This window comes from Phalacrocorax carbo, chromosome Z, assembly GCF_963921805.1.
Source record: "Phalacrocorax carbo chromosome Z, bPhaCar2.1, whole genome shotgun sequence".
Classification (NCBI taxonomy): Eukaryota; Metazoa; Chordata; class Aves; order Suliformes; family Phalacrocoracidae; genus Phalacrocorax; species Phalacrocorax carbo.
Window position 1 is genome coordinate 48,563,417 of NC_087548.1, and position 24,108 is coordinate 48,587,524.

The 24,108-nt window shown below is 43.2% G+C and overlaps 1 protein-coding gene across 7 annotated transcripts in view; it reads right to left on the bottom strand.

The window, feature by feature from the left end:
- Positions 1 to 23,464, bottom strand: part of SEMA4D (semaphorin 4D) — a 100,095-nt gene extending 76,631 nt beyond the window's left edge. For 3 of the 7 annotated variants that reach the window (XM_064438697.1, XM_064438696.1, XM_064438691.1), the window contains exon 1: positions 23,273 to 23,464. The gene's annotated coding sequence lies outside the window, so the exon portion shown is untranslated. Of the gene's footprint in view, positions 1 to 22,514; positions 22,691 to 22,829; positions 22,850 to 23,120; positions 23,217 to 23,272 lie in introns of those variants that run through there. The other 4 variants (XM_064438698.1, XM_064438692.1, XM_064438694.1 and 1 more) reach the window with 4 other exon arrangements.
- Positions 23,465 to 24,108: the final 644 nt, after the last annotated feature.

Here is a 24,108-nt window from a genome sequence, read left to right on the forward strand (position 1 = left end):
GGAGAAGGTGATAATATCATAGTCTTCCATTTAATAAAGTACTGAAAAGATCCAGCAGACACAACCTGAAGACCACCAGTAAAATATGCAGACTTTCAAGGCAGAGAGTAATTAACCATCGGAAATAAGATGACGTGGGAGATTTGCAATAATTAGAAACAATATGATGAGAGATCAGTTTTCTGGATGGGGAAAATGAAAGTGGTGGACGAACTCCAGGGCTCAGTACAGAATTTCACACAGTCATTCCAGAGGTCCATGTTACTCAGGGGTGAAGGTAACACCTTTAGTTTCTTTTTGTTCAGGGAAGTACCGGGTTAGTTTTTTCATCAGGTTATCTTTTCACCTCAGACAAGCTGAAACTCACCACCTCACCGCACCACCCTCTGCCTCAGGCAAGAGAGGGGGCACTGAAGGGGCAGGCAGGATACCAGCTGCTGTAATTTTGGGGTGGTATAAGACTGTTTCCCTTCCCCAAAATGTTTGCCTGGCTTTATCAAGATTCTTCCTAACTTTTACATTTTTGCTAAATATTTCTACATTAGAGCTGTAGCTACAAGCTCCAGAAGCAACAAAAGCTGCAGCACAGCTGCAGCTGTAACATGCATGGCTCTGCAGCGTAACCCCTTTTCTGGGCAGCAACCCACTCAACTGCCTGCTACTCCAAGTGCTACTCCCTTGGAAAGAGAAAGCCTCACAATCCCATGCAGTGCTCAGAAAGACTTCATGTATATACCTCGGAGAGAGATAACAAAGACCAAGGCAGCCATCAGACTTCTGGCTGTTTTGAATACATTTCTCTATTTTTCCACAAAAAAAAATATTCATCATTACAGCAGATTTTTCTCATTCTGACTCTGCCCAACCCATTACCAAGTTAGAAGCTAAACCAAAGCATCAGTACATACGTATTTTGGAAACATAACATCTAGTCATTACAGAGCAAAGCCCTACTCAGTCACCTATCTGAAAATTATTTGGAAAAAAAAATCCCATAATTTCTCTTTGGTTGTACACACAGCTTTGAAAAATCCCACCTAGATTTTGAAGTCTCCTTCACAAAGCTACACTCCTCTAGGTCTGCTCTTATTTTCCATTAATCATTTCAATACAAGTTCTCCATATTAACTCCAACCTTGCATGGCATAATTACAAATGTTCTCTCTGCATATTTTTGCATATTTAACTGAGAGACATTTCATGCTAATTCAGAGGAAATGTCTCAGTACCCATTTATTTCATATGTTATGCTTACATTGTGCTGCTCCATTTACTTCTCAATTTTTAGGTAACCTCTAGAATAGCACAGGTGTGATTCATAAACAGCAGTTATAACACAATATAAATTACAACCATAAGTACACTGATGGAACATCAGCTGAAGGTAACACAAAGGGAACTCCCCAAATTGCACATGATAATTAAGAGCCTTCATGAGAAATCCCACGTGGAGAAAAATCTCATCATAGGCCAGGAAAGTGATAGACTGTAAAATCAAATTAATGGGAAGGTAAATTTCAGCCTCAAGATATTGTGTGTTCTGCATGCATGCCAGACCTCAGAAAACTTTCTCTTAAAACTTGACACGGGATCTGAAGCTGTCTGGGACAGTCTGGAACAAAGGAGAGCAGCAGTATATGCTGTTTTGCCTATGGTAGGCAAGACGGTTTGGAGGAACCCTCTCATCCCACTTGGTACCAACACACCTCTGCCCAAATCATCATTCCACCAAAGCATTTGTGCCCCCACTGTTACTACCCTCATGAAGACATGTGGGCTGAAGGGTTACTGAAAATACATTAGCAGAACCCATCACTCTGGAAATCATCCACCAGACCAAAGCCAACAGCATGAGCCAGCACAACATAAGGATCTTTCTTTCCTGGCCAGTCTCTCCATCCACAAGACTGCAAATTCTCAGGCAGGGCAGGACCATCAATCTAGTGCCTGCTGTGGAAGTGCTACTTTTAACATACAGTTAAACATACTCTCCAGGAGCACTGCAAGCCTGAAGGCATGGGTGGTCCCTTCAGGAAATAATTAATCCCCATCACCTAGAAAGATCCACAAAGCCTGATCAGTTGGCACGGAGCTCAAGCAGCCTCCTTTCTCCATTCCTGACTACTTCCTGAAATATTTAGTCTGCTTCTGTCACCCACAAATCCAAAGCAGGAAGGCAGATCCTATAATAAGAGCTGTAAGATTCCATAGCTTGTAACTAGTAGCTTCTCAAATCAAAGGAAGAGGTATAACTTGTTATCTCTGCTCAAAGTTCCTCATGCGTCCTCAGAATAACATCGGAACTTCAAGCAAATAGGGTCCTTTGGGATTCTGTCCTCCACTAGATTTCCAGACAAGAAAATTTCTATTTACATGATTAATAATGTAATTACTATAATTACTTATAATAACATATTCGTATATATTATATGTTAGGTACTATAATATTAATGTAGTAACATAATTAGTTATTAAAAATTCAGAAAGGTACAGACTTTTTAAATTGACCGATGCCTTTAAAGTTCAACACACCATTTAATATAAAAGCAGAAAATGTAACAAACATGAAAGTCAGGTTATGCACTCATTTTACTTTGGTCTTTCAGGCAAATTTAAGCACCTGTCTTTGAGCTTTTTGAAAATTTTCCTCCCAGTTGCAAGGTTCAAACTGCAGATTTACACTGTCCACATAACTTAATTTCACAGTCATGAGGCTATCACCCAAAGCCCCATAAAACTTTTAAAAACAAAATTCTTCATTTTGTATTTGGTTATGGCACGGCTTTCCCAGAGGCCGAACAAAACACGGCACTTCAGCCACTGCAGCCCTCCCCAGGCCTCTTGATTGTTTGCATCTCTGGGAGCTAATGCAATGGGGCGACTTCGTCGGCGTTATTTTTACAAGCCATTTCAGCTGCATAAGACAGCATGCACCACTGGCTCCTGCTCTGGCACGCTGTGCTACACACCCCCATCTGGACCTTGCTCACCCTGCTGAAGCAATGCTGGACTAATCCCAAAGGTCTGTGATTCTTTCAAAAGAGTTCGTTAGTTTCACAGCAGTTTTGGTGGACCTTACTTTACACTGATGAAGGCAACCAGAGTAACAATAGCTACTTTGTTCACACCATAAAACAATGTGAAACTGCCAGGATCATTCTAAATTGCTGAAATTGCTAAGTTTTACTGCACTATGTTAAATAGCTGGTCTACAAAGCAAAGTCATAAAACAGATCTTTGATATTTCCCTGTCCCATTCACTCTCACTCACAGCAGATGCCAACTACTTGGTTAGCCACATTTCATTAATAAGAAAAACATGCAGTCAACTGAAACAAATACGGTAACTGGAAACCTCTCTTCATTGTTTTAACCATTTAGCTCTTGACAAAATAATGGAAAAGGAAATCCGAACACAGTCCACTCCAAATCTGCAACCACACTTCTTCATCTTACACTTAGACTGCTACTCTGCCACTAAAAAGCAGTAATTCTCCATACACAAACAGAAACTGCATCATGGAAAGTACTTCGCAAATACAAGGGTTTGTGGGTTAAAAAAAAACCCAAAAAACGTTCCTACAAAATGTGCTTTGCATAAAAAGAGAAAAGCAGTGCAAGGGAACACAACTTCAACTTGAGGAACATTCTTGTTTCTCCTTGCTACCACTCATTGCTGCTTACTCCTTGACACCCTAGGTGGCCCAGCAGGTCCCTCTGAGAAGCCTCCAAAACAGCCCCTTTGGGTGTTGATGTTCACCAGGCAGGCATTCTGTCAGCCGGCCGGGAGAAGAGGCTGCAGACAGCAGGGAGCCCCAGCCATGCTCCCACACCAGCAGCCACCACCACCAGTCAGCAGAGGACCAGCTGAACCACTCCGCAGAGTTCACAGGCAAAAAAGAGGAGGGGGGGGGGGGCACAAAAAAAGAGGAGGGGGAGGCACAAAAAAAGAGGAGGGGGGGCACAAAAGGAAAAAAGCAGACAGCTACATAACCCAGACCGCAGAGCCTAACACCTAAGAGCAGCTACTCTGGATGACAAGTATCAGCTTACCATTCCCACAAATTATGCCATGTGTCAGTTTTGGCCATTCAGGAGAAAAGCAGGTCTGTATTACACACATTTCCCACCGATAGATGGGACAACCTTCTTGAATCACTCAGGCTAAGCACAGAGAAAAGCCACCAGGAAAATAAACCTCATCTCCCAGCAGCCCCAAGAGCTAAACCAAAAAGCCCACTGCAGCCTACTCTTTCTGAAGGACCTACCACCTCAGGCCAAACACTGCTCTCCCACCATCACACATCCTGCACTTGCTGCACTCTGATCCGCAGCACCATTTACTCAGTCATGACATATTTCACAGAAAAAAATACCTTCAACGAAGGTGGACTTCCTCCAGGGAGAGATTTGATTCTTCCTCTGCACCATGGTCTCACTTACTGTAAAAGCCTACCCCCTTCTGCACTCCACATCCTCAGCTCTTGCCTGCTATCTGCTCATCTCCCAGATATAAATATATACACACACATGTATTTCTTTAATAGTAGGAGGGGAACAGTCATTTCAACACATCAAGCCTCTAATAGCACTACATACCTAGTGACCACAAAGTGACAAAGGTTACTTTTTCTCTTGATCCACCTCTGTTTTCTTAGTGTGACAGTTCTGGCTTTCTTTTCCTCACAGAATACAACCAAAAACCTGCTTAAGAATTAATAGGTATCCTTAGACCTTGGCCAAAGTAGTGAAATGTTCCAACAAATTTTAATAAAACTAAACAAACAAATAACCTACTGATTAACTGAACATAAGCAAAGTTTCTATTTAAAGTCTTAGCTTCTCAAAATGGTCACAAATTCCTCTCCCCTTTTGTTTTCTCTATTTATTACAGGCAAAGCATCAATGTCATGACAGTGTAATGGCATCCTTTCAATACTGAATAGATTCTTGTTATTAAGGAAAATAGAACTTTTAGAAACTTAAAATATTATTCTGATGTCTCCGAGGTTTGCCTTTTGTTTTGCACATATTTGCAAACAACACCCTACTAGTTTTGCATTTGTGTGGAGTGAGTTTTGGTCACTTATTCAAGCAAGATTCAGCGAAGCTGATAGTCAAGGTACAGTTAAGTTTAAAAAGAGCAAAAACAGAAAAAGCATGTACTAGTTATGTGACACATACCCTAAGCTTTCATTAAAAACACAGAAGCATCAGCATGATTTAATAGCAATAAAGAGAAAACCTAGTAATACCTTCCAGAGCACAACCACAACTGAGGTCTGTCCCTGTCCCCACCCACCCTCCCCCCCCTTTATTCTTCTAACTTCAGCATGGCTGTTCTTTGGGAGAAAAATACTGATATTCAACTGCCAGTTTCTTATACAAACACAGATTATTCTGTATACATTTATAAGATTACTTCAAAGTCTGATGTCTTCATAACAGATCTCAAGATTCAAACCATAGTTTTGCACACTCACAGTGTAAACAAGCAGCCACCTGCTCAGCTACAATCTACACAATACACCCAAAGGGGATTTTTGTTAGTTCTTCATATTTCAGCTGTACGGCAACAGAAAATATACAGTCTCTATGTACAATGTACCAACAAAAAAAAAAAAAGAGAAAGAGACAGCTTCCCAGTAGTTTGCATCGCAACACTGAGGCACTTGCTCAGGCATTGCTGTTTGCAGGCGCTACACCTACGTCTGTGCGCCTGAGTACTCTCAAGCTGGATGAAGGCTATTACAGAAATTAAGACGACTAGTCAGAGAAAGAGATCCCTCTCCAATGTAAACATAACATAAGATCATTTACAATTACTCTCCACATAAGCAATATGACTCGCAGCCAGTTTAGGAAATCTCAGTCTGCTGAGTAATCCAAACAGCTTCGTTGTTAGCCATGGTGTAATGAAATCAGTCACAATACTCTATAAACCTCTCTCATTTGGAGCCTAGACTATAGCATTTTGCAAGTTAAGACAACTATTTTCTGCTTCTGCTACTAAATTATTCCCTATTGTGACAACTAATTTACTTGATAAAGAACCTTTAAATGAGCTTCTACCTTATGCTGCCTTGCAAAATATCTACGAAATTAAATTCTTACCTGCAAGCGAAGCTGCATGGCTTTTCTCACAGCTCTCTTACAAAGACCATAGCAAAAGGTTGCCTTGAGCAGTAGGGAATGGCCTGAATTTTGTCATCAAGTAATGAGCCTGCCACAAAAATAATGACTGCATGGCAGCAGCCTGCTGTATATAATTCCCTTTGCTGCCTAAAACTAGATTTTGGATCAATATTAAAAACAAAAACAAAACAAAAAACCCAATACTATCTGAAAAGAGTAGCAAGAATAAAAAGCATCTGTGCTTGTCTCACTAAATACATAGCAGGATGCAAACTAAGTTCTTTTATATTTAAGCAAATGTAAAAATAAGAATATGAGAGAATGCTTAGCTCTGCTCAGCCAGCCGCAAGCACTACATACCTCACTGTGCAAATGGTGAAAGCTTTCTAAAGAGACACCAATACTTAGAAGCAGCAAAATAAATGCTACACGTTTTGTGAGTGCCCCCCTCCCTCTCCAGCCCCGCTCACCCTTTCCTCCCCTAGGGCTTCAGTTCTTGGTTAACATCTCTTTGGCTGAAAATAATTGCCTGCCTCCAAAAGGCGTCTCGGACAGTGTCACTCCTTAATCAGCAGGAGGACAGCTGAGTGATGCAAGGCATTTCCACCTTCTCCCTGGAGTAATCACACCGTCCACAAGGCAGTATTGCAACATCAAGAACTAAAATGATTTTAAATGTGGTGCTCTCCCCTAATGAGAGCCATATTCCAATAACATCGCCCTCCAAAAACCCACTTCACATTATTACACCAGCTGCCTATCAGGACTTAGCTTATCGATACAGCTAGCGCCAAGGATCAATCAGTGCAGGCTGCATACAAACCTCAGGGAAAATCCATCTGTAGAATGGACACTTTTGGTGTACCTAGATACATATAATCAGTTGTGTTATCTTTAAGTTTTTATCACAGTGTGAAGAGGGTAAAAGGATGCAGTAGATTTACAAGTTCTCATGCTCTGGCAGAGGAAGGATACCAGCAAAATTACATTATTTACATTTATCCCATTATTTACAAAATGGGATAAATTTACCTCTCTGCAGAAATAACTTAGAAAATTAAACTAGCTATCTATTTCTCAATGAATTGGAGAGAAAAAAACATGCTTGTAGGCTTTGCCAATACACTTGCAGTGGGTAGACCAAGAAGGAACGTGTGAATCAGAATAATACAAATTTCAGTTTTCATCAGATCAGTAACGCATGCTGTAGTTTCACTCCAGAACGAAAAGTCAGAACGAAACATCAGTATCTGCAAATTGCACAGGTGTGTTTCTTCGAAACAAGTCACCTTCTCTTCCCCACATCACACATTTACTTGCTAGATATGACCCTCACCATCCTCATCCTCAAAGAGCCATCAAAATAATCTTTAATGTAAGGACATTTAAATCCCACAATTGTTTCTTTTTACCCATTCTTTTTATCCAGTTTTCCATTCTTCCCAGCTCTGTCCCCTTGCTAGTTACCAGACACTGAGCCACAGCTCGGACCTGGGGCAGACTCTTGTTTGTATTCCCTGCCCCACACCCATTTTTATTCTGCAGCTCGTTCGATAAACTAACAGCTACTGCCCCCTTTTTCTCCCCTATGCATTTGAGATCTGCATTTGCAGCAAGACTTAGAGGGAATAATTTTTGGATACAACAGCCAAAGGCACAGCTCAATGACCAGATGCAGCAGGACCACACAAGTTATCTTTAACCCGCTCTTCCCAATTCTGCTTCTCCTTCTTACATGAGGCTCACCTTCTTCTTGTTTCAAGCTATGCTGTAAATTTCCCAAGGAAAGGACCACGTTTCCCACACGTTTATACCATGAACTTTTAAGACACCAAAGCTCTGCTTGGGGCCCTTGAGTGCCACCAGAATACAACAGCCCTGGCAGTACCATAAAACCATCAATTACACTTGAGTCTACCAGCTTGAGATTTTTGCAGGAAATTAAATCATTACTTGAGAAAGTAGCAAAGTTGGTCTTTCCCAACCTGCGAGTCCTTCGTCTCCACACAAAAGGAACTACCTATTTTGCTTATATTAGACAGCATTTGATTATTGGGATGAAAGTTACAGGAGCCTTCATATCTTCCTCCACAACCTCAGAGATTCAGTTAGATTTCAGCTTGTTTTCTTCTCTGCTCCCCAGACATTTTTAAAAGCTCACATTTTCATCAACTGCAGAAAATTAAATTGTCTTTGGTCCATCCCACATCACAGCCACACAGAAACCTTTAAACCTCTTCACACAAACTTTGAAAAGCAAGTATAATTAGGTATTAGAAGTAAAACAAGGAGTTTTGAAAATGAAGAAAGCAATTCTTGCTCTGGGAGATCTGAAATAAGATGTGCTTTAAATCCTTAAAATGTTCATTGGCATGTTAAGAAACTTAAGAAGTGGAAAAAACATGTCAGCAATGTAAGTGGATGCGAAAAGCCTGACTACAAGTAGGTTTTGCTGAGTGCTTAAAACATTCAGGTTGAGAAGCAAATAACCTGCATTATTTCAGTAGACAGAGCTGACACAGGGAAGGGGAAGTGCTTCTGGAAAAGCCCACGTTTTTAACAGGTTCCTGTTCACACTACACCACTTCTTGATTAATCAGTGTACTGCTTTATGATGCACGTCTACATGAACCCTGTGTAGGAAGGCAGCTGTTAACACAACACGCATTAAAGCTCACAAATGTGTTTTTGACTGCAGATGGCCACAATAAGAAGCGTAAAGCTTCATTACTGATCTTCATTGCTATCATGGTTTCTCCTGCTTTACCAATTTCAGAGCTATGCTGTTCCACATGACTCTGAGAGGTAAAAGCCTGAGTAGCTGACCTCAGGCTCTGGACCAGACTGTGCCATCCTGCCAAAGAGATAAGCAGGGGGTTACAGCCAATGTCCAGAAACATTCTACAACCGCTGCCACAAACACTTGGCTGTTTCAGTGAAGTCCAATTTCCTCCCACCTGCCACAAAGTGCCATCCCAAAACAAGCACGAGTACTTTACTCCTGTGAGTAGTCCCGCTGGCTGACAGCCAGGCTAACAAGGCAGGGCCTCTGCTGAATTCTGCATTTTGCTGTGCATTTTACGAAAGCAAACAGCTTTCACCCTCCTACTCCCTCTCTCTGCCACAAACCCAAGCACTGAAAGTAATACAAATACAAGGTTTTGAAGGATTGTTGCACAAACTTTGCCAACCATAACAAAGCCCCAGAAAAGACAATCATTACACTGCTGGGAAAACTGCTGGTACTGTGCTGGGTATCACATGCCCCACCTCTTACTCTACGTACTTAACCCTTTGGCACACATCCCACTGTTGGTTCAGCATGATGAGTCTGGAAAATCTGTGCCAATGTGGCTATCTGTAGCGCATAATTTGCAAAAACAACAGACAGCTATGTGTACGTTGTTGTACACAACAGCATTAGGAGTTTTAGGCAGCCAAAAAGCAAAGTTTATGTACAATTCTTCTTTCTCCTAAGTGTTAGAAGTGCTACACATATGACTTCATTTACATAACCAACATGTACTAGTCACTAAAAATTAACTATCAACTTTGTTCCACCTGTGTAAATATCTAAACAGTTTTATATTATAATTTAGACTAAAGTGGTTTTCATTTTAATGAAGCCTGAATTCTAAGTCCTATGGATTATACTTGTCTCTAAAAGCAAGTATCAATTATATTTTTACCAAATGCTTTTAAGTAAAGGAAATAAAGCATCAAGAACTAAAACTAAATTCAATTTTAGCTACAGCTTTTCTCTTTGAGTGAAAAGTAGTAGTCACCCGGTTTTATTACAGTTCTGGCCTTCACATTCTTATACTCTGGGTGATTCAGGAAACAATGAAGTTGCTCATTCCAGTACAGGCAGTACCCACCTGACATTGTTCTGGCTCACAACAGCACAAATAGTTCCATCAATATGTTTGCAAAAAAGGACTTGCTGAAATAAACGCGGTGGCTCAAAACTCTGTAGTTTTCCACTTCGAATGCTGAAATCGATAGGCTTCATTATCACCAGTAACTCAGCAGTAAAACCTTCTTTTCTTTGCTTCCCATAAGAATCTTAATGTCTGCCAGTATTAGATAGTATGGCCTATAAAACATCTATGGCTTTACTGTCAATATTTTGATTAATTTTAATCCTAACCAAAGATTCCTCTGTCTGTGAAGAGAAGGAATACTCTCAGGTGGCAATGTGTAAAGAAAAAAAAGTAACAACATATTGCCTGGATAACTAAATACAGCATCTTGACTGGATAAGTAAATATAATATCTCAGTATTAATACCACATTTACAATTTTAAAGCGTATAAAGTCTTTAAAAAATCAAGGCTTGAACATCTTGAACTCATGTAGTCACAAAGGACTTTCAACACTGCAAGAAGGACTCAAAAAAAGCCTACTTAAGTCATTTGATCGCATCTGAAGAACTTTTGAAGTCACTGCAGCAACCACAACCCTACATGGACATCTAAACAAATGTTTTCATGGTGCTATTGGCTGTAATAAAAGCACTACATTAAAAATCCAAACTGCTTTTTTTAGTTACACCATTAAAACATTTTTCAAAGTCAACATGCAAATTCTGAGCACGGGCTACAATATTATCTTCTGCACACATATCTATTCCAGCTGAGCTTTATCCAGACACTTCAGAATCTGGATGACCGGTCACCAAGACTCCCCAAACATCACGGTCTGGATGCTCAAGTCCAGAGCTGCCACAGCACCCTTCCAGATGGAGGTGCACGCTCAGATCATCAGGGTCTGTCCCACATTTTGTGTACCCATCTTCAACTTCAATATGTGCTTTCAAGATCCTTAATTTTTGACAAATTAGTTCCCCACTTCTACTCATCTCTATCTGGCTTTTACAAGGTTTCAAATAGTATTATTTATCTGGAGCTTGCTTGTTGTTATTCTCTCAGTGATGAAACAGGACATAAACCCTCACAAAGCTTCTAAACAAGTTTTCAGGACCCTGAAATACCAGTTAAAATCCGAGTTGTAAACAATACAGAAACAAGCTATCAAAAAAGGTTTTCCTTCCTCAAGCACTAACCTAATCCACTCTCCACACTGTATAAGAGGTATGAGAGGACCCTTCCTCCCCATCACAGGAGCTGATGAAAACCTCACGGCTTTCCTTCTCTGGGGAGTAACCACTAGAACAAGACCACCTTAGAAAGGGCGTTTGGACTTTGGCGTTTCACTAAGAGCATTCTTCCATCCCAAGACATATTTAAATGACAGCCCTCTTCATGGGTGTACCTGGACACATGCACATAATGTTTGGCAGTCAGGTGGTAAGGCAACTTGATCCAGTAGTTGCTTCAACCTTAAAATGCAGTTGTTTGACTGGTTAAAAACAAAAGTTGCCAAAGCAACACTTCATACCTCAGCAACTGAAAAAAAGCTCAGACACAGAAATCATACTTCTAAGGATCTGAAAGCATACTAACCGAGACCTCTCCCTGGGCTCAACCTCTGACTTAGGGCCAAGGTCTTCTCTCAGACTGACACACTGAACTCACCAGGCTGAAAACAAAGTGACTTGCTGATAGCAAAACACCGACATCACTAACTCCAGAGATCTCACTCTCAGATGGGTCTTTATTTTGTCCCAATTCATATTCTGGTGCATATTTTTCTGTTACCTTAGGAAACTTAGAGCTTTCTTTCCTTTCCAGCTTGTTAGTGGGTCAACTTGAGGAGCTGTATCTCTCCCATACCAAATCACCATTCCTTTTCAAAGCACTTAATTTGCTTTGGGAGTAGACTTCCACCAGCACGTAAGACCAGCTTCATCACTGACCTGCCACGAGCACAGGCTGTTAGCTGAGGCCACAAATGCCCTCAGAGGGTTTGAGTCTGCCATCCCACAGCACAGGTCCTCCCCAAGCCCAGCCCTTCGGGGATGCTGTCGTTCAAGAGACCAGCATTACCCAGCGAGTGCCCTAGTGCCTGTACAAGTCTTCAACCCCTTCTCCTTGCAACGTGCACGCAGTAACCGCACTCCTTTTGTTACAAATCTTCTTCACCTATGCATCAGAATAGAAACAAGGTTTAATCAAAAAAACTTTCACAAAAAGCCACCTGAGTTGTAGAATGGCTGACGGTATGTCAAAAAGTAATGAATGGGTAGCTGTTTTAAAGGTACAACTGGAAAAGTGGAGTAAGGAACTCAGACAGGAAGAAAGGGGGGAGGGGGGCAGAAAAATCACTCTGGAGTCACAGCATCTAAGTTTGTAGAACATAAAAACACAACTCCAAGTCCTCTCAACACTAGTAACACCTGTGCATTCATAACTCTCATGAAGAAGCCAACCCGTTTCATGATGGCATCACTGTTATAAATTTTGCACTGGATCACAGATATTTCAATATACTAAAAGCATACAAAATGCAACACAAGACCATGTAATACCAAGCTGTCCATGCTAGTGCATGCATATTTCAGCAGAAACACAGAGGACACCTGGGGCTGTTTCCTGAGGCTGGGCTATATAGCTTTTATCCTCTGACTATACAAAAATTTTAAAAAATTGATTAATCCCAAACCCCACCTTTCTGATTCATGAAGATAGTGGGAAATGCTGTAACTATGCTAAGAAGTCCATTTGAAATACAGCCCTGACATCAGGATGACCTCTGTATGCTGCTGCTTTTCAAAAGCATATTTAGATCCCAAGCAGACAACATGTCACCAGAAAAGTTATTTCTCCAATTTCACAGGGTGGCCAGAAGTACTTATATCACAACAGCTCCTGAAAATCATTTCCAACCCAAAATTGCATGGATTAGTAACAGCATCAATATCCATAGCTAGCCTGGATGAAAAAAAAAAATGTTCCACAATACCCTTTCATTTTTCCCTTCTGTTTCTTCTATAATGGGGGGCATCCTTACAAATATCCAAACATGACTGGAAAGTTCACAATACTGGGATAGTCGTTATGATCTTTCCACAGTAATCAACCAGGTCTTTGAGTCCTAAAAACTTTCTCAAGTAATATTAAAGGCTTGTACCAGAGCAGCACGAAGGCCCCTCCATGATCCCAGCAGAAGCAGCATGTCAGGCCACTAACAACCACACAGTCTGCTCAGCCTTAGAAGTTCGGATGGAACAATACATTTGTAGTAGTAAAACTCCGTTTTGGCAACTGTAGCAAGCCCTGTCCATTTAAACCACCAGTCACTAGCTATTAGGCTTAGCAGTATCTATACATCTCTTCCTTCATAAAGAAAAGAAGTGAGGTGAAATGCTGGCGCACGCAGTCCTAGCAAAACAGCCCTTTACACTTGCAACGTTCTCTCACTCAGCTAGTTGTACCAATTCTGCCCTCACCTACAGAGTACTGATTAGTGCAAAGCAAAGCAAATTTCAGCTGCCCAAAGTAAAAGCATAGAAGGAACACAGCTTTGTTTCATCCCTCTTCAGAACTCCCACTGTGCTAGTCCTGAAATTACTGCTCAACTTTTGGTAGCATAACCACGACAAACACCAGCACATTCAGTACCCAAAGATGACTCAAAAACAACATCAGGTGGGGAGGAAAAAAAAAAAAAGGGGGGGGTTGGAGGAAAAAACCCCACCAAGATTAAAAAGAAAGCAGAAAAATATAACAGAAAGTATTCAGTTCGCTTCCAGAATTCCACTGCCCCTCAGCAGTGAGAAATTCCCAGAAAGCGTACTACGCTGCACCTCAGCATTAGACTTTAGACTACCCGCACAGAGAGCACTTCTTTCACAGCACTGCTACCTGGCCACCATAACATGAAGTAAAATACTTTAAAACACACATGTGGTGGAGAGGAAGGAGGGACAGGAAGATGCACCAAGCATCAACATGCCTAGTGCAGTCTGCAAGGCAACAGCAAGCCTCAGTTTCTGCAGGAACAGCTTGTTCTCCCCACTAGCATAAGGCTTTTGTGTATCAGCCATTATACTGCTTAAGAGATATACTCTCAATTACAGTTTCATGTTCCTCCTCGTTTAAGTTTTATTCAACACAGAATTATTTTCCTCAAACCCTTTTATAAGAGATACAATCCTCCTTGCATAATAGTCTTCAAGTATAATTTTGGTACAAAATACACTAATGTAAATAAATAGCAACTAAATTGGTGGAGTCATGTCAGTGCAGCTATGATCAAAGTCAGACGGCTATCTCCAGAACATCTCATTTACCCTGAAATGTCATCTCAAAGTCTACCAAATGGGGAAGGGACAGCTGCGTTCCATATAAAACCTCCACACTCCAAGGAATGTAAATAAGGGATATTGTTAAAATGAAAGACTTAGTTAAAGCTCTACATCTGTAACGTTTAAAAGGTTTTCCCCTCCTTTTTGTATCTTTAATCAAAGGTTATAAATGTTTAAGGGATGGCAGTTGCCATGGAAATATGCAGGCCAAGATTTCTCTGTGGGAACCTCAAAAGCCCCCTTCACCACAGAGTGCTCTGTAATGACAGGGTCACATTAACACCTTTGACTCCCAAAGCCCATTTATTGCATAGAAATTAGCACAGCTGACTCCATTCACCTTCCACAGACAAACATTAGCTACTCCTGCTCAACCGATTTTCTGCTGCACTCATCCCTTACCAGACCTATTTTGGCACCATCCTTCATACAGCAGCAAATCTATCTTCAATGTGCACAACCTTCTCGGGAAACACTAAGCAGAAACCAGGGAGTGCAAAGGCCATCAGATGTTTCACCTGATCAAAAGCATCATTTCATAATCTGTTGAGAAATTTCTTTTTCTAAAGCAATCGACATAATAAATCTGCATCCTGTTCCAAATGATGAAGGCATAGCTATGAAGAAAAACAGAGGCAGACATGCAGCGACAGGAACTGAACTCTCATAAAAGCCAACAATTAAATTAGACAACAGAAGACAGGTTCTGAATGGCCACTTTTTCCCCTGGCAGCTGTCAGTACTAAAGCAAGAAAAAGAAGTTCTTAAAAACCTCAGTGGAATTCCTGGATATCAGCATGTATCATTTGATGCACAATCAATTTATGCACATAGGAGGCCCATTTCAGAGCAGATGCAAGCAGAGCCTTTTTAAAGAAAAAAATCAATCCCAAATAGGCAAATTCAACCACTGGAGAATGTCTCCTTATCAGAATCCTTATACTGTGAGCAAATACTAATCTTACCTTTAAAATACACACACTTAATTTACACAGCCATATGTGTTTGTATGAAACAGATTTGTCACACACGCTGCCATTGCAATAATAGATCCCTTAGACATATGAGATTCAAGATACAGTTTTTATTTGCATAATTGAAGACAACACTATTTCGGTAATATCTACCCCCACTGAAAATAGCTAGTCAAATATTTTAATTAATATGCTGTGAATGTATACATATCTGGTGGGGGGGGTTATTTATTTATTTAGTTCTTTGGAGAGATGGAATTGCAGAGGTAAGCTCTTAAGCCTATGAAAAGGTCTGTCTTATATACTTATCATACAATCCCTCACAACTAAATCCTGTGCAAAAGTAGTGAAATGAAAAGGCCATAATGTGTCTCACTTACCTAGCAGATAATCAGGATAACCTTTCAAGGCAGTTTATCAATTTCTCTGGCACTTGGAGTAAAAAGATAGTCAGATTCAACAGAATAGTCAACTTATTTCAATAGGGCCAAGCATCTAAACACGTAACTGCAGATCTTTAACAACCCCAATGATTTCAAGAAAAAAAAGGCAGCCATTCTCTCATCTAAATAAGACTAGATTTTAACTGGTTGAAAAAAAAAAAAAAAATCTAATTCTCACTCCTAAGCGAAAGACAGATACTTCTCAGTGGTGTTGCAGATTTTTTTTGTTGTTGTTTTGGGTTCTTCGGGGGGGTTGGGGAGGGTAGAGGGGCAGGATATTAGTTCTGTCAAAGATATTTATTTTCTTTGCACTTAAGAGCTCCGATGGACGACTAATTTTCTGACAAATGGACCCTTCAGGTAGGGTATGTCTGGGGCCAAATACGGAAGGGGATCTGTGTGCACATACATATGGATCTCTAACAAATCCTTAGTAATTATGCAATTGCCCAAAGGAAATAGGAATGCATAATTTCTTGCCTCTGGCCGTTTTTACACACTTTTGGGGAGAGGAAAAAAAGCTTTGAGCACAACATTGCTCTAGCAGACTTCTACATGCAAAATGACAAATTAAAGCATTACTGCCCTGTTACTATAGCAACTATTTTTATATTTTTTGTTGTTGTTGCTTTTTGAGACATCAGGTCAGTATGTTTGTGCAGGGCCTCTTTCCAACAGGTAAACCTCTGCAGGCACACGCCCAGCCCCAGCTATGCTTCATCCACACGGAGCTGCTAGTAGTCAGGGCCCTGACCTTGCTATCTTCTGTGTGCGGCACACTCCTCTAACTGCTCTGCAGATCAGTTCCTACCATACTCAAATTAAATACAGATTTACACTCAGAAATATCTCACGGCCAACACTACAATGCCTGGCACGAATTACAGGGCCTACCAAGAACCTCCAGGGTGGGATTTACAGGGACAGATGATAAATATTTCACTAGATTAGGTTGAGAAAAGATTGATTGTCCAAAAGCCTGTCTATGTTTCCATCACTCTCCCAATTATCTCAGATGGTCCAATGAAAGGTATAGCCTCTTTCCACAAACTCCGTCTTGATTACATCCATGGGTGAGGCAAGGAGAACCTCATCTAGTTTCACTGAACAGCAAGTGTTTTGCTTGCTTTAACAACTAGGATTATATTTCTTAAATGTGATTTAAAGAATGGCTACTGAATAAATTCAAGCATTACTGAATACGGTAAAAGCACAGAGAAAGGTATCTAAAATATTACATCGATACTTAAAAGTTACTGTAACTCCAGAGAACTTACTAGTGTTACCCACATGTCTATGACAGTCCCAAACTCCAAAAGTCTGAGCAGGTTTATTTTTTCCTACTTTCAGAAGGGACACCTTGCAAACTGGGAAGTTACAATAATGCATTCTACAGAGATAAATTACCAAATTTGTGTGTCCTCACACAAACTCTGACCAACCTATTTTATGCTAAACAATATAAGAGACAGCTCGCTCCTTCTGAAGTATTTTGAACTTCAGAGTTTAACTAAAACAATCCTAAGCAAAGCCAAGTGTAACCTCAACAATCTGATTTAAAACATAAATCCATAGTGCACTTTGTTTGGAAAAAGTCTATATTTTCCCATTCTCCCCAAAACGCATCATATTTAGACTGACAGAGAAATCAAATACAAATCCACAAACTTTCCGTCTCTAGGTCTCTTCCCTACATCCTGCATTGTTTTTCCAGTAACAAACAACAATAACACATTATCTCTTTCAGTGGAAATGAGAACAAAGACATTCTTTTTAAAAAAAAAAGCCTCCACTTTTCTATGTATCTCTTTGTATGTACAATGACAAAGTTCATAGAGCATCATTTGTTTATGAAAAGAAAAAAAAAAACCACAAGCACAACTGAGCATATACATATAAAAACCAATCATTTGGGGCAAGGAGAATGCCTGCTTTATATTGGGGGAAGGAGGAACTCCTCAGCAGAAACAGTTAAAGGCTGCCCTTGAAAACTACTCTTGAACAAAGCAAGAACTATAATCACGTTTCATGCATTTTTCTCCCTTTTCCTCGCTCACTAGCATTTACAATGCATGCAAATCTGTCCAGACCTGGCAGGCCATATTCAAGCACAGGAGAACACCATCCTCCTCACTCTGCCTCACCTTGCTGCAGTTGCGTTAGACCTGCTTTAGCTTCCAGGCATCAGCTGGTCTCTCTTGCATACCAGCAAAGAAAGAGCTAACAAAGTTTGCAGATGTTTCTACTCTCCTGACTGCTTTCCCAGCAGAAATGCCCATCTCTGTAAACTCTCCCCCACTTTGCATACCCTCTTCTGTCTCCCAGCTCAGACGCATTAAGGATGTCACAATTTCCCAGTCTAATTCCGTACACTTCATGTAAGTGCTCAATCACGTACACATCTGCTTGGCATGCAATGCACAGTGGCCCACAGGAACATACAAAAATCAAGCTCCTTGCAACGCACAATCACCTGTTCTCTCAAGCCCATGCCATATCACAGCACCAAAAGCATTCTTGAAAGAGAGGGAACAAGTGAAATGTAACCTGCCTGTCCTTGCAATGAGGCCAGCAGGTACTAATTTTGCAGCACAGTGTTCAATCCTCTTTGGTCTGCCTCATATATAGGCTAATACTAATTTTTTAAGAGGATCAACACAGAAAATGCCTGGTGGATTATGAGTTCACTGCTGTACAGGAACAGAGAAAAAGAAACAGGTAGAAGAGGAAGGAGAGGAAAATGGGTATTATTTCTAGAGAACTAGCAAAACTTGTTCTAAACTTCATACATGGGCTTAACTTTATTTACTGTCCTTTCCAAACTTCCTTATCAGCTTACATTCATCATCCAAGTTTTCATTAATACGCCATTTTAATTAATTTGCCATCTGGTTTTTTCCCCCGTCAGGCACTTTAAGAAGTCTTGAAGTTGCTCTTGAAGTGAAGCCTGCCCATTTGGTGCTTTTAAACACTTACTTGTCAAGAATCTGAGTCACAGCACTACAAACAACATGCATGCCCCCTCACTGAAAAAAGTATTTTCTTTCTTCTCCCTCCATCCCATCATAAAAAAGCACTAACAGTACCAAAAGTAAGTTTCTTGTTATTTACTCATGCCATTTTCAGAAATGTGTTCACGTACACAGAAGCTTGCTGCAGCACAGCTTCTGTGCAGGCAGGGAGGGGAGTGGGAGGGAAGAGAGCAGCTCCTGGACACCCAAGGTTAGCAAGAAATGGAGCACACAGCCTTCTTACTACAGGCACCAACCTCCCTCATATTGAAGGCACGCTGCAGCAATACCTCCAGCTAGGAAGCTAAGCAGCCCTTTGAATTCCTAGAACTTTACAGGTAGATAAAAAGACAGAACATAAAAGTCTTTTGGCCAGAACACAATTAAATGCAAGTCCTTGTTAATCCAGTTCTGGACTGCAAGACCTGCAACCTCCCCGTCCAAGACGATGACATACATTAGCCTTTAACATGAGTGCTACTTTTGGTTTGCAACGGAGCAGTTGTGGGAACACAATTTCCTTTCATTAACTCATCTGAGAAGCAAAAGGCAAAACCCCATATCAGCGGGAAAAGAGTTAAAACAGTTTCCACCCAGCCTGTTACAGCTCCATCCACGCACAGATGAGTTAACTCTCCAACTGGCAGCTGCAGCAGCATTCACGGCTCCTGTTGGTACAGAACCAGCTGTGTGCTACACTGAAAAAGCAACACATTTTTTTAAAAAGTTGAAAAAGCAGCTTCATCTTCCCAAAACTCAACAACCCAGTAAAACAAGTAGGACCTTCCTCACTCTTTTCGATAGGCTTCCACCTATCTGCCTAGACTACGCACAGCCAGATGAAGAAGCTCTTCTAAAATTCTCTTTTATCATCAGAGAAATAACCCGTGAGACGCAACGAGGGAGAAAGCTTCAGGGAAAGAAAAATCAAATAAAACAGCCAAAAGCACTTCCCAGCTCCTTATTTATTATACAACCTCTCAACTGGGCACACCTTTCTTCACCTAACTAAACAGCACACAGCAGCCAAGTATTAGGCACAACGAAGCACAAAACTGTATATTACCACCACAATACTGAAAATCTGAACTCATTGTTTAAAGTTTCAGCACAGTAATTTATATACAGGGGTTACAAAAAAAAAAGGGAGGGGGGGTAACTCAAGGAAGTTTATGACCTGCTTTGCTGCTGCTTCTTGTCACCTTTAAGTCTCCGCCCTTCTTGTCACATGCTCTCTGGAATATTACTGTTTCACGCATTTTTCTAAAAGTAAAATATTGTGAAAAATTCTCTCAGTCATGTCTACTAGTGATTAAACCTCAGTTTAGTGGGAAACATAGCAGATCAGCATCCATTAACGAATAACACTTCCATGGTCATGCACTTTCAGAAACTACTTTGCAACTCATTTAAATCATAGAATAATATGAATATTTACAAGATCCACCACTTGGAAGCACTGAAGGATTACAAGAAATGTTAAGCCAACCTTGGCAATTATATCCTTCCTTCTCTGTCGCTACTCATTTCGAGTTATGTTTGCATAGCAAAAACTGGGACAAAGAACCTCATCCCTGAGCATTCAAGGGAAATACTTTATTCTCTTACGATCTACAAAACTGCATCAACTGTGGCTTGTGATTCAATTTTTTCCCCCAGAGAAAACAAAACTCAAACAAAACCTTTGAGGAGTTCAGCGATACCGTAAAATCTTGGAGCATTTCTGTGACAGTTATTTCCATTTATTTAACTAAGAGTCCCACTTTCGATCATCATCCTTAGAATCAGGGTAAGGCAGAACCATCTACCATCCACCAGTTTATCCAAAGCCTTCTGCAAACTAGGTGGCACACGCCAGTATTAGATCAAGTGATAGCAGCTCAGATCTAGGATTCATTCCGGTGTGACTAAGAGAGACCTCCACTTAATTCACTGCAAGAAAGCATCTAAGACAACATATTTTAACATCGTAACGTTCATTCAGCTGCACCCCTGACGATGGCTGGGAGAGAGCGTGAGCAAGCACAGCACAGTCTCCCACTCCAGCCAAGTGGCCCTGGGCGGATTACAGGTCCCCTGGAGAGGTCTCCAGCTCCTCCCCAGTGAGAGGTTGCATGAAGCGGCTAACTCTGAAGCTCAGGAGGCAGGCTAGCAAGGGAAGTGCCAGGGCATCCAGATCATATCTCTCTGTTGCAGGACCTCTAAGTGGTATAAAGCCACACGCTTTTGGCAAGGCATGGCTGTATCCATGCAAGCAGGTTAACAAAAGGTTACCAAGCGTTTAATGTAATAGCTGTTTATAAAGGGGGAGGAGAGGGGCCTGAATCATAACACCAGCAAAGAGAGGGCAACACAGCACATTAAATGAAGTCTCCAGGCACACCCGAATTTACAATGTCCAGAAAAATATATGAATCAGTCTCGGAGTTTTTAATAAATCCACTCACATCAAACATTGTCATCAAATGCTCCACTCGTTGTGGAAGGAGCTACCGCCCTCCCCACCAGGTACAATACCTTTTTTTCTTTAAAAAAAAACAACCAAAAAAACCAAAACAAAACAGCTGAAGGTAGGTATGAGTGCAAGCAGCTTTTGTCAGCAGACTCTGTAGCAAACCCTGACCACTGCAAAGTGTACAAAGAGTAATTGCTTTTTGGGGGTGGGGGGTGGATTATTTGCTGTCTAGGCCAAGAAATCCCAGTAGAGACAGACTTCATCTGTCAATGCAGCTCCACATTTGCAAAGCTTTCTTTTTTTTTCCTCCTTGATGAAGATACATGTAGAAACCTATTCCTTTGCCACTCATTTGCTTTCCGTGGAAAAGAGCCTCCTGCACCTCATCTCTGCTACCTGAAAGAATTACCACTCACCGCAGACAGCACACTACTCATACACTTCCCTGCACAACATGGTACGTACAGGGTTTCACCCTACACAAGCCAATCTGTTCCCTCTCTTACTGTGCCCCTTTGTCACCCATCCTGTAAGCGATACCCCACTCCAGCACACCACCCGCCCGGGCAGCAGGGCTTCCTTTAGGTGCACTTGCATAACTGCACAGGCTCGCACTCCTTCTAATAAAAGAAGTCATTAAACAGTTCTCCAACAAAACCTCCGTATAGGTATCCAGAAGGAAGTATGAGATCAGTAGCTATTTCTGGGCCTGATGGTCATAAAGCGGTCAACAGCCGACGGCTAATTACTGTAAGAATTTTAATTTAAAAAAAAAAAAAAAAAGGCTTAACTACTGCATTGATTTCCAGAGCCTACTAGAAATACTCAGGTGTCATAAAGGTAATATTTCACATTTCTCAGCTGAAGCATCTCCTTGCAAGAGGTAAGTGACCATTAATAAAGACAAGAGGCAGGCAAGAAAAATGTTTCAGCATGAAACCAAAGAAGAGACGTGAAAAAGCCCTTCAACCTGCAGATGCAGCAGGCCCCCTCCCACACCAAGGCAGGAACGAGCTCCTGCTCCCCCCCCGCCCCGCTAATGGCAGTCACATAATAGAAGCGACCAGCAACAATAAAGTTACAATCACTGCATTCATCCGCTCTCTCCTTCCCCCTTAAGCACCATGTTACGTGGTTTCGTATACGCAGAAAACACCGCCGAACAGCCCGCACCTCCACAAAGCAGCAGACAACCTCTTATAATCAGCTGGAGGGGAAACAGGAATAGACATGAAACTCCTATGTCACTTTACCCATCCCTTGCAAACTCAGCACCTCTGTGCAGACCTGATTTAAACTCTCCTCCTGACCGCTGAAAAATAAGGCAGTGTGTAAGAGCTCTTCAGACCGCACGCAGCCGGTTTCCCAAGAGCAAGCGCCCAGCCCAGCCTCCGGCTACTCGCGGCGGGTGAGGGATGGCGGCTCCCAGCAGGCACCAGCCTTCCCTCAAATGGCAACCTGCGCCGGCACTCAGTAGCCACTGGGCCCCTTCGTCACACCCGTATCCACCGCCCCCCGGAGGTGCCCCCGGCCCCCGCCCAGCCCCGGCAGGTGCCAGCAGGACCGGGGGCCGGCCGGCCGTCCCGCCGCCCCGGGACGCACCAGGGGCAGCCGCCGCCAGAGCCAGCGGGGCTTGGGGGGCGCAGGCAGAAAAAACACGTTTATAAATCTGCTAGCCCTCGCTCATTTGCTGCGGGAGGCTCCTCCTCTCCGCCCCGGCTCCCGCCGCGCCGCCGCCGCCCGCGCCCCGTCCCCGGAGCCGGCGGGCGGGAGGTGGGTCCCTCCCGCTCCGCAGGTGGGCCGGTACCGCCCGGCGGCCCCTCGCCACCGCCCGGCGGCCCCTCGCCGTCCCCCGGCGGCCGCAGACCCGCGCCCGCCGCCCCCCGCACCCACCTCGGCGGGAGGAGGCGCGGCGGGCACGGCCAGACGCTCGCCCGGCGGCTGCCGCGCTGCTTCCCTCCGCCTCCACCACCAGCGCCGCCGCCGCCTCCTCCTCCTCCTCCTCCCCCGCCACCGCCTCCTCCTCCTCCTCCTCCCCCCCCTACCTGCGGGGTCCCGCCGGCACTCCCCTCGCCCGGCGCCCCCGCCTCGGCGCCTTCCCCGCGGCAGGCCGGGCCGGCGCAGCCCCCTCCTCCCGGCGCCGGCGGGGGCAGGGCGGCGGCAGCAGCAGCAGCAGGAGGAGGAGTTGGTGCCCCTGTGTAACAAGTTTGGGTTGCCCCGCAGTATGGCGGCCGGCGGGGGGCGGGCGTGCGGGGCTGCCGTGCCCGCCCGCAGCGGGCGGGACCGGCTCTCGCTCGCCGGGGGGCCCGGGGCGGCTGCCCCCCGCGCTGGCGGGGCTCGGTCCGGGGGCGCGGCGCCGCCCTCCTGGCAATAAACTCTGCGATGGGTTTTTTTTTGCCTCGCCCCTGCCCCAGTGCATCCCCCACTAACGGCGTCATCCCGGCAGGGTCCGGCCGTAGAGGCCAGAGGCGGCACCGGTTTGGTGATGCCCGCTCGATGGCACCCCCGGTAATGGCAGGAGCAGCCGGGCCCTCCTTCATGATTTAGGGCTGCGTGGCTTGAAAAGGTTTTGAGGCATTTGTGCCGAAAGCAGATGCGATGCCCCCACAGTTTAATCCGGCCGTGCAACAGCCATCGCGCCTCCTCGCACGTAGGGCTGCTTGTCACATTCCTGGTCTCCTGCTCCGGCTCCTGCTCCGTCTCGTCTCGGGCAGGATGGATCCGCTTACTGCAGACCACAGAGCAAATTGCATCCAGGATGCAGCCCCTTGGCACCACGGAGATATGAATGATTTATACTGAAAGCAAACGTTACTGGAATTACTGTACCTTAAAGCAAGGCCCGCGTAGGTGGCTGCTTGGTAATATTAAAGGAGGAGCA